General features: G+C 47.6%; 1 pseudogene across 1 annotated transcript; it reads right to left on the bottom strand.

The window, feature by feature from the left end:
• Positions 1-1,763: 1,763 nt before the first annotated feature.
• LOC306949856 (immunoglobulin superfamily member 1-like) lies at positions 1,764-10,319 on the bottom strand (annotated as a pseudogene). The gene is made up of 7 exons: positions 10,171-10,319; positions 8,652-8,899; positions 8,339-8,570; positions 3,639-3,796; positions 2,474-2,509; positions 2,077-2,355; positions 1,764-1,995 (listed from the first exon to the last, which is right to left on the bottom strand). The product of its transcript is annotated as an immunoglobulin superfamily member 1-like (transcript).
• Positions 10,320-10,546: the final 227 nt, after the last annotated feature.

The following is a 10,546-nucleotide window of genomic DNA, read 5'->3' on the forward strand; positions in this document are numbered from 1 at the left end:
CATGCCTCTGGGGCCAGGACCACATCCATCAGCCCAGGAAACAGAGCTGCTCTCCTCACCAGTAATAGCAGCCAGAGGAGTCACAGAATCACAGAATCACAGAATGGCCAGGGTTGGAAGGGACCTCAAGCTTCATGAATCTCCAAACCCCCTGCCACATGCAGGGCCACTAACCACCACATTTAATACCAGCGCAGGCTGCGCAGGGCCCCATCCAACCTGGCCTTGAACACCTCCAGGGACGGGGCGTGCACAGCCTCTCTGCAAGAAAGTGGCTTATTATTCCACATTTATGCACACTGAGTAGATAAGATGAAATACTTCAGGAGTACCAAAATTGTAACTTTTGTATTATAGGCTATTCTGTTTTGCCAAGAGGCCCTCAGCAAAAGAACAACTTAAGGGGCCTCTGACAGGAGGTCAAACTGCCCCTCCTTTATATTAGGAGGAATGCAAGTGATGCTCCCCTACATTTTTCCTCCCAACTTACCTCTATCCCAGGACAGCAGGTGTCCAGGAATTGTGGCCTAGTGCAGAATGAGCAAATGTGAGAATTAGCAACATACGCTTAGCTAGCAACAGTTCATCTTTAGCCAGTAGCTGTATGTTTAGTGGAATGTTGGGAAATTGGTGAGCCTGCAGTACTCAGCCAGTGGGGAACCAGGGCAGGGAGAGAGAAGCGTTGGCTGATAGGGCATAAAAGACACGAAGGCTGTTCTGATTGTTCTGATGGCTGTAACCCCTTTCCCACAATGTAATCTGCCAGTTAGTGGTGGTTTTTAGAGGTAGTAGCTCAGATACGATCAGGAAGGAACTTCATTTTCACATTGGCAGACTTTTTAGGAGCTCCTATCTCCTTAGTTCACTTGACAACTGGTGTCTTTAAAGAACTGGAAACGGCACTTATGTGCTATCCTGTTGCAGGGACTTCAGAAGCTTGCTTCCTGTGACAAACCTAACTGCAGCTTTTCCACATTTGATAATGTACTGGGCATCTTTGCCAAGCCTTGTAGGGGTATGAAAGAACAACAAAGGAATTCCATGAATTGTTATGGGCTGTGGATATATCCACTTCTGCTTACCAATTAAATAAATAAATAAATAATAAAAAAATGCGATGCTTTGTGGAAAGCAGCATCTTCTCTTGCAATCTTATCTGTCTTAGGAAAAAACACCCTTGTTTCTCAGCTTTGGTGCTGTCTCGTTCTTGGTATGCTTTGTGAATTCACATGACAGTTTTCTAACGACAGCTCTCTCCCACGATCACTGCAGCGACCATCTCCTGCATGCAACACCAGAATCTTCCTGAATTTCATTTCTGTCTGTGCAGATTTCCAGAAGAGTGCAATGGAACCAGCAACAGGTTTTGCAAGAATGGGACTTATTTATTTCGTTGATCCATAGTCCAATAGTATTACTGTGTAAATAAATACGAAGCTTGCATTTTGCCAAGGTTTGAACTTTGAATGGACTTTGGCCTGTTTCAAGAAAGAATGTTTCTGAGCCTTCTCAGCATCACCAATCATCCGGCTTGCCTGGGTGGCATTAGCTGAAGAGTCATTGTCTTGGGCTGAAGATAACGTGTCCTCAGTATATATGAGTAACAAAGCTTCTTTGTAACGTATGACTAAAACATAAAATGAGAAAGCGTAACACTAGCGGGAATGTGGACCTTGCTTTTGAGAAACAATGCATCAGTGTCTGATTCCAGGGAAGCAGTTGCAATTTTGAAGGAGTTCTCCAGGTGTCTGTGAGAGGTGTACATGTGGTAGGAGCACCTATAGGTGCCGGTGTCAGCTGGAGTCAGCCCAAAGAGGGTGAAGGTGGCCTTGCCCCCACCATCAGGGTCCTGCTGCTGGACAGGGGCCGAGTGCCCATCCTTGTGCAGGAAGGTGGCCCCTTGGTACATGTTCCTGCATCGGATGGTGATGTTGGTCCCCATCCCCACACGTCTCTTGTGGCTCATGGAAATGCCAGGTGGGGGGAAGCAGTGATCTGCATGATGGGAGAGAAAATGGATGGGACTTGAGCCTGTGAGGACAGCTCAGGGCCTCCCTCTGACCCCAGTGCACTCACCTGTAACTACCAGCTCCACAGGGTCACTCATCTCTGATGTCTCTGCTGGCTCAGACAGCCGGTACTGGCAACGATACGTCCCTGTGTGCACCCACGTTGTGATAGCAAAGCAGAACACGGCCATGTCCTGAACATTGCACTTCTTCATGCAGGGGGTGAAACCTCCTTCCTGGCAGAGCCGGACCCAGGCAGATGGCCGGGGCAGGTGACACCGCAGGGTGACATTGTCCCCCACTTCTAACCCCTGGCTAGGGTGCAGCAACAGGGAGGGTCAGGGCACTGGGACAGGGGGCAGCAGTCAGCCTTGTTCCCTGCACACCCTCCTGTGCCCCTCTGATGGCCCACTGACCACGCTCCCCTCCCTCTGGCCCCATTCTTCCCCCGTCCTCATATTCACTTTGCTTTGCCCTGCTCACTGCCACCAGCCACCAACCTGCAAGGGACATGGTCCTGGTCCCACACAGGGCCACCAACCCCCGTGGCACCACGTCCCCATTGTCACTCACCCAGGAGGAGGGCCAGCGCCATTGGTGCCTTGGGACAGGAGCAGCTTGGGACAGCGAGACTGCAGTGGGGACAGGGAGTGTCTGCAGATCCCTTTTCTAGATCCACAGATACAGGAGCTGGCAATAGAACATAGATGTAGAGCTCGTAAAGAAGAGCGTATTGTTTGCGGGCTTTTTGATGCTGCTCTGATAGCAAGGCAGAAAGATAAAAGGAGGGAGGAACTGTGTCACTAGGGGAGGTGATTAAGAGTTTGCAATCTGAGCTATAATTCAAGGGAAAGCGGTGGTGGCAGGCAGAGAGAGCTCAGCACACTTTGCAGAGCCATCTGCATGATGCTTCTGTGAGAGGGCGTCAGATTCAGACAGCAGCTGCTGACTTGGAGGGGTGGATGTGGTGAAGGAGTGCGGCAGCCCAGGGAGGGAATGAGAGGGAGTTGTGAGGAATCAGCATCAAGAGATGAGGGTAAATCTGCCCCTCGCCTTCTCCATCTCGTTACATCTGAACATCAACAGGAGGCTGAAGAACCCTTCCCCTTCCCCATCCTCTTCCCTCTCCCTTTTCCCTTACGCTTCCTCTTTGCTTTTTCCAGCACTGTGGGGATGCTTTGCATCAGTGCATTTCTCAAATGCCCTCGTGCCCTGCTGCACTGCCTCACGACCTCCGGAGATTGCACCTGCATCAAACATAGGAGGGAATAACTGTGAGTGCGATGGGGACATCAATCACAGCTCCCCACCACTGCCACCACCGCCACCACCAGGTTCCTGTCCAACTCCTCCCTGCCACCTGCGGGTTCTGGCTGTTTATGTGCCCCCATTCTCCACCACTACATCCACAGGGATGGGATGTGGAGACACTGACACGAAGGATTGACGGCAGGACAAACAAATGGGTGTTGACACCTACCTGAGTGCAGGTGTGGGCATCACCTCCAGCATCATGCTGACCCCAAGGGGGGAGGACTGTAGGCAGCAACCCCTGATGTGGTAGGAGCACCTATAGGTGCCAGCACCTGCTGGGGTCACCAAAGAGGATGCAGGTGGCTGTGCCCCCACCACTGGGTTCTTGGTGCTGCACGGGGGTTGAAGACCCATCCTTGTGCAGGAGGAAGGCGGCCCCATAGTTCTTGTTCCAGCAGTGGATGGCAGCATTGGTCGCCATTTCCACATGTTCCTCAGGGCTGAGGGAAATGCCTGGTGGGGGTACCCGTGATCTGAGTGCAGAGAGGAGACAGCAGTGTGACATGGCCTTGGGGAGAACAGCACAAGGACACTCATTTTCCCAGTGCCCTCACTTGTTACCACCAGCTCCTCGGGTCACTGTCTCCGATGTCGCTGGTGGCTCCAACACCCAGCACTGGCACTGATACTTCTCTGCATCTTCCTTCTCTACACAAACCAAGGGGAAATCAAGGGGATTTTACAGGCTTAGCCTTCTTGCCGTTTGCTGTAGTATGTTTACTTAGCAATCTGAGCATGTATGCAGTTTACAGATGAAAATACTCTTTTTATTCATAATGAAGAGGCATAAAAGAATTCTGAGAACCTTGATCTTGCAGAAGTAACCTCACGAGACTGAAACACCTAAAAAGCATAGTTGGGGAAGTTTTAAAAATTACATAAGCAATTTTTCTTAAAAAATCTTATTGTACAGCTGATTCCATGTGTATGTATGAGGTCTGCTTCAACAGTAACATCTCCTATGTGATTATATTCGTCCACAAGATCAGAGGCCGACGCTGGTGGTGTGACAATAGAGGACGAACCTTCTCAACAGTATTCCACTACACGTATATTACATACCTGTATATATACATACGTATATACAGGCGTATTAGTGTTTAGTGTATTTAGCTAACATTTTGACAGTTATCTGCTTTTTTCTTTTTTTTTTCTTTTTTTTTTTTTTTTTTCAGTTTCATACCACACATCAGCATTATTTCTCCAAAGGCGATAAAGGATTACATATTTTCTATGGATATTTTCTTTGAGAATTCTTTTTTTGCCTTCGAATATACAAAATCCTAACATCCATGCTGCTTGTGATTTCATGCTCCTTCTGAAAATTCTTGCTTTTTTCCAGACAAGAAAACGTATATTTGTGTGATCCGTGTTTTATTATTTTTAGATCAAGTGATGACCGTTAGTCTTCTCAGTAAGACTGACATTCACTACCTATTTTTTCCATAAGAGCGCAATCCTTATTCTTGAGATGTAGTTAATATAGCGAGGCTAGAAATGATGGGAGCCACACCGAGCTTGGTCACTACATCAAAGGTATCATTTTAAATCATATCTATTGAAAGTGAAACTGCCTAGTCATTTCTGTAAGCTAGTTGAGCTTATTTTGATAGCATACGTTTAAAGCGTTGATCTGAATGATCTTTTGTAAAATCTGGTGATATTCAGAAGGCAGACACCTTTGAGGTCTATAGAATAATATCACTTAGTTATACCAGTTATTAATCCACGTTTGCTCACGTTACTCACCCTTTTAAGTGAAGGTTTGGTGTCACTATATTATTGAAGTTCAGGGAAATCAAGTAAAATTGATTTTCAAATGGATTCTAAGATTTCATTTGTGTTTTTAACCCCTCTTTAGAGGAAGACAGCATGTCGAGTTATGCAGTTTTACACAGTAGATTGAGGCCATGATCTTGGCTTTATAAACAAATACAGCAACAGTGGTAGTGAGAATCCATGATTTTATTTTCATGCAGCTTGAATGGTCTTTTCTTACTTTTATGTAATTATTATTACTATTTATTTGTATCATTTTTATTAATTGATGTTTTTAATTGATGCAAGTTCTGAAAATAATCAACTGGTTTTCCTTGGCCCAAACAAAACACCATGAGGTTTCCCTCAGGTGGCCGTGGCCTCTTAATTGTTTGTTACTCCTAGCGGCTTCTTCTCTACTAATCAGTTTGTAGATGACCTGTTGAAGAATAATGAGGTTTCCTTAGTTGAGTGAAGTATCAGAATATCAGTGAAAGGGTGTCTGTAGTCAATGTTTTTCATATTTGCATGAAAGATCATAAGACAAACAGATTTCTGAGATGGACATATACTGGAGTCACTTGGAAGCAGACAGACAAACACAACAACCAAGCTAAAACAATCAACTCAGCCCTCCCAAAACTCCCTGTCTCCCCCCACCCCACACACAAACAAACAAACAAACAAACAAACAAACAAACAAAGAAAAACTAAAGCAACAGCCATACAGATAGACAGACAAACAAAAATAAAAACAAAAACAAAAAAAGAAAGAAAAAAGAAACGAAGAACAAGAAAAAAAAACACACAATGGAAACTACGAAAAAGACAATGAGAGATACAGAGTGATGGGGAAGAGAATTGTCAGCAATACCTGTAGACAGTATCTTCTAGAACTAACAGTGCAAAGGCAGACATACCTATGCAATAATAACACCAAAAACAAGATCACTACTGCATTACAATTCATAAGTCAATCTCTTCTAGGAGGCAGTTCTTTTGCCTATTACGTAATCCTGGAACGCAAGGAAATAGCAAGTATCAACTAGTAACAGTGTTACACTATCTCCAGCTCTAAAATGAGACTCCTTATCTGGTTTGGACTAACGGGCTTACAGCAGGTCAGAAAAAGACTTGTGTAAATACTAAGGACAGAGAACTTTCTAAAAAGTAAGCAGCTAATCAGCAGTATTTAACCTGTAGGAAAAAAAAACTATATGCTTTACTGTGCTTTGACTAATTATAGAAATATTTATAAGGCCCCATTCATACAGAATTCAGAGATTTACAGTACAAGGTAGTAAGAATCCCAAATGAATTTTTGCCCTTTTCTCAGAGCTGAAGTTAAAAATGCAATTTCTTGCTCAAACCAGAAAGGCCAATAGATTGGTAAAGAGCTTGACACTGTCACCATGTCAACACTTATAGAGAATGCAAGTAACAAAAGTTTGGGCCCAAAATAGAACAGAACAGAACCTTGCGCTCTATATAATGCATGCCTCTGGGGCCAGGACCACATCCATCAGCCCAGGAAACAGAGCTGCTCTCCTCACCAGTAATAGCAGCCAGAGGAGTCACAGAATCACAGAATCACAGAATGGCCAGGGTTGGAAGGGACCTCAAGCTTCATGAATCTCCAAACCCCCTGCCACATGCAGGGCCACTAACCACCACATTTAATACCAGCGCAGGCTGCGCAGGGCCCCATCCAACCTGGCCTTGAACACCTCCAGGGACGGGGCGTGCACAGCCTCTCTGCAAGAAAGTGGCTTATTATTCCACATTTATGCACACTGAGTAGATAAGATGAAATACTTCAGGAGTACCAAAATTGTAACTTTTGTATTATAGGCTATTCTGTTTTGCCAAGAGGCCCTCAGCAAAAGAACAACTTAAGGGGCCTCTGACAGGAGGTCAAACTGCCCCTCCTTTATATTAGGAGGAATGCAAGTGATGCTCCCCTACATTTTTCCTCCCAACTTACCTCTATCCCAGGACAGCAGGTGTCCAGGAATTGTGGCCTAGTGCAGAATGAGCAAATGTGAGAATTAGCAACATACGCTTAGCTAGCAACAGTTCATCTTTAGCCAGTAGCTGTATGTTTAGTGGAATGTTGGGAAATTGGTGAGCCTGCAGTACTCAGCCAGTGGGGAACCAGGGCAGGGAGAGAGAAGCGTTGGCTGATAGGGCATAAAAGACACGAAGGCTGTTCTGATTGTTCTGATGGCTGTAACCCCTTTCCCACAATGTAATCTGCCAGTTAGTGGTGGTTTTTAGAGGTAGTAGCTCAGATACGATCAGGAAGGAACTTCATTTTCACATTGGCAGACTTTTTAGGAGCTCCTATCTCCTTAGTTCACTTGACAACTGGTGTCTTTAAAGAACTGGAAACGGCACTTATGTGCTATCCTGTTGCAGGGACTTCAGAAGCTTGCTTCCTGTGACAAACCTAACTGCAGCTTTTCCACATTTGATAATGTACTGGGCATCTTTGCCAAGCCTTGTAGGGGTATGAAAGAACAACAAAGGAATTCCATGAATTGTTATGGGCTGTGGATATATCCACTTCTGCTTACCAATTAAATAAATAAATAAATAATAAAAAAATGCGATGCTTTGTGGAAAGCAGCATCTTCTCTTGCAATCTTATCTGTCTTAGGAAAAAACACCCTTGTTTCTCAGCTTTGGTGCTGTCTCGTTCTTGGTATGCTTTGTGAATTCACATGACAGTTTTCTAACGACAGCTCTCTCCCACGATCACTGCAGCGACCATCTCCTGCATGCAACACCAGAATCTTCCTGAATTTCATTTCTGTCTGTGCAGATTTCCAGAAGAGTGCAATGGAACCAGCAACAGGTTTTGCAAGAATGGGACTTATTTATTTCGTTGATCCATAGTCCAATAGTATTACTGTGTAAATAAATACGAAGCTTGCATTTTGCCAAGGTTTGAACTTTGAATGGACTTTGGCCTGTTTCAAGAAAGAATGTTTCTGAGCCTTCTCAGCATCACCAATCATCCGGCTTGCCTGGGTGGCATTAGCTGAAGAGTCATTGTCTTGGGCTGAAGATAACGTGTCCTCAGTATATATGAGTAACAAAGCTTCTTTGTAACGTATGACTAAAACATAAAATGAGAAAGCGTAACACTAGCGGGAATGTGGACCTTGCTTTTGAGAAACAATGCATCAGTGTCTGATTCCAGGGAAGCAGTTGCAATTTTGAAGGAGTTCTCCAGGTGTCTGTGAGAGGTGTACATGTGGTAGGAGCACCTATAGGTGCCGGTGTCAGCTGGAGTCAGCCCAAAGAGGGTGAAGGTGGCCTTGCCCCCACCATCAGGGTCCTGCTGCTGGACAGGGGCCGAGTGCCCATCCTTGTGCAGGAAGGTGGCCCCTTGGTACATGTTCCTGCATCGGATGGTGATGTTGGTCCCCATCCCCACACGTCTCTTGTGGCTCATGGAAATGCCAGGTGGGGGGAAGCAGTGATCTGCATGATGGGAGAGAAAATGGATGGGACTTGAGCCTGTGAGGACAGCTCAGGGCCTCCCTCTGACCCCAGTGCACTCACCTGTAACTACCAGCTCCACAGGGTCACTCATCTCTGATGTCTCTGCTGGCTCAGACAGCCGGTACTGGCAACGATACGTCCCTGTGTGCACCCACGTTGTGATAGCAAAGCAGAACACGGCCATGTCCTGAACATTGCACTTCTTCATGCAGGGGGTGAAACCTCCTTCCTGGCAGAGCCGGACCCAGGCAGATGGCCGGGGCAGGTGACACCGCAGGGTGACATTGTCCCCCACTTCTAACCCCTGGCTAGGGTGCAGCAACAGGGAGGGTCAGGGCACTGGGACAGGGGGCAGCAGTCAGCCTTGTTCCCTGCACACCCTCCTGTGCCCCTCTGATGGCCCACTGACCACGCTCCCCTCCCTCTGGCCCCATTCTTCCCCCGTCCTCATATTCACTTTGCTTTGCCCTGCTCACTGCCACCAGCCACCAACCTGCAAGGGACATGGTCCTGGTCCCACACAGGGCCACCAACCCCCGTGGCACCACGTCCCCATTGTCACTCACCCAGGAGGAGGGCCAGCGCCATTGGTGCCTTGGGACAGGAGCAGCTTGGGACAGCGAGACTGCAGTGGGGACAGGGAGTGTCTGCAGATCCCTTTTCTAGATCCACAGATACAGGAGCTGGCAATAGAACATAGATGTAGAGCTCGTAAAGAAGAGCGTATTGTTTGCGGGCTTTTTGATGCTGCTCTGATAGCAAGGCAGAAAGATAAAAGGAGGGAGGAACTGTGTCACTAGGGGAGGTGATTAAGAGTTTGCAATCTGAGCTATAATTCAAGGGAAAGCGGTGGTGGCAGGCAGAGAGAGCTCAGCACACTTTGCAGAGCCATCTGCATGATGCTTCTGTGAGAGGGCGTCAGATTCAGACAGCAGCTGCTGACTTGGAGGGGTGGATGTGGTGAAGGAGTGCGGCAGCCCAGGGAGGGAATGAGAGGGAGTTGTGAGGAATCAGCATCAAGAGATGAGGGTAAATCTGCCCCTCGCCTTCTCCATCTCGTTACATCTGAACATCAACAGGAGGCTGAAGAACCCTTCCCCTTCCCCATCCTCTTCCCTCTCCCTTTTCCCTTACGCTTCCTCTTTGCTTTTTCCAGCACTGTGGGGATGCTTTGCATCAGTGCATTTCTCAAATGCCCTCGTGCCCTGCTGCACTGCCTCACGACCTCCGGAGATTGCACCTGCATCAAACATAGGAGGGAATAACTGTGAGTGCGATGGGGACATCAATCACAGCTCCCCACCACTGCCACCACCGCCACCACCAGGTTCCTGTCCAACTCCTCCCTGCCACCTGCGGGTTCTGGCTGTTTATGTGCCCCCATTCTCCACCACTACATCCACAGGGATGGGATGTGGAGACACTGACACGAAGGATTGACGGCAGGACAAACAAATGGGTGTTGACACCTACCTGAGTGCAGGTGTGGGCATCACCTCCAGCATCATGCTGACCCCAAGGGGGGAGGACTGTAGGCAGCAACCCCTGATGTGGTAGGAGCACCTATAGGTGCCAGCACCTGCTGGGGTCACCAAAGAGGATGCAGGTGGCTGTGCCCCCACCACTGGGTTCTTGGTGCTGCACGGGGGTTGAAGACCCATCCTTGTGCAGGAGGAAGGCGGCCCCATAGTTCTTGTTCCAGCAGTGGATGGCAGCATTGGTCGCCATTTCCACATGTTCCTCAGGGCTGAGGGAAATGCCTGGTGGGGGTACCCGTGATCTGAGTGCAGAGAGGAGACAGCAGTGTGACATGGCCTTGGGGAGAACAGCACAAGGACACTCATTTTCCCAGTGCCCTCACTTGTTACCACCAGCTCCTCGGGTCACTGTCTCCGATGTCGCTGGTGGCTCCAACACCCAGCACTGGCACTGATACTTCTCTGCATCTTCCTTCT

Source organism: Tetrao urogallus (assembly GCF_951394365.1).
Source record: "Tetrao urogallus genome assembly, chromosome: 9".
Lineage (NCBI taxonomy): Eukaryota > Metazoa > Chordata > Aves > Galliformes > Phasianidae > Tetrao > Tetrao urogallus.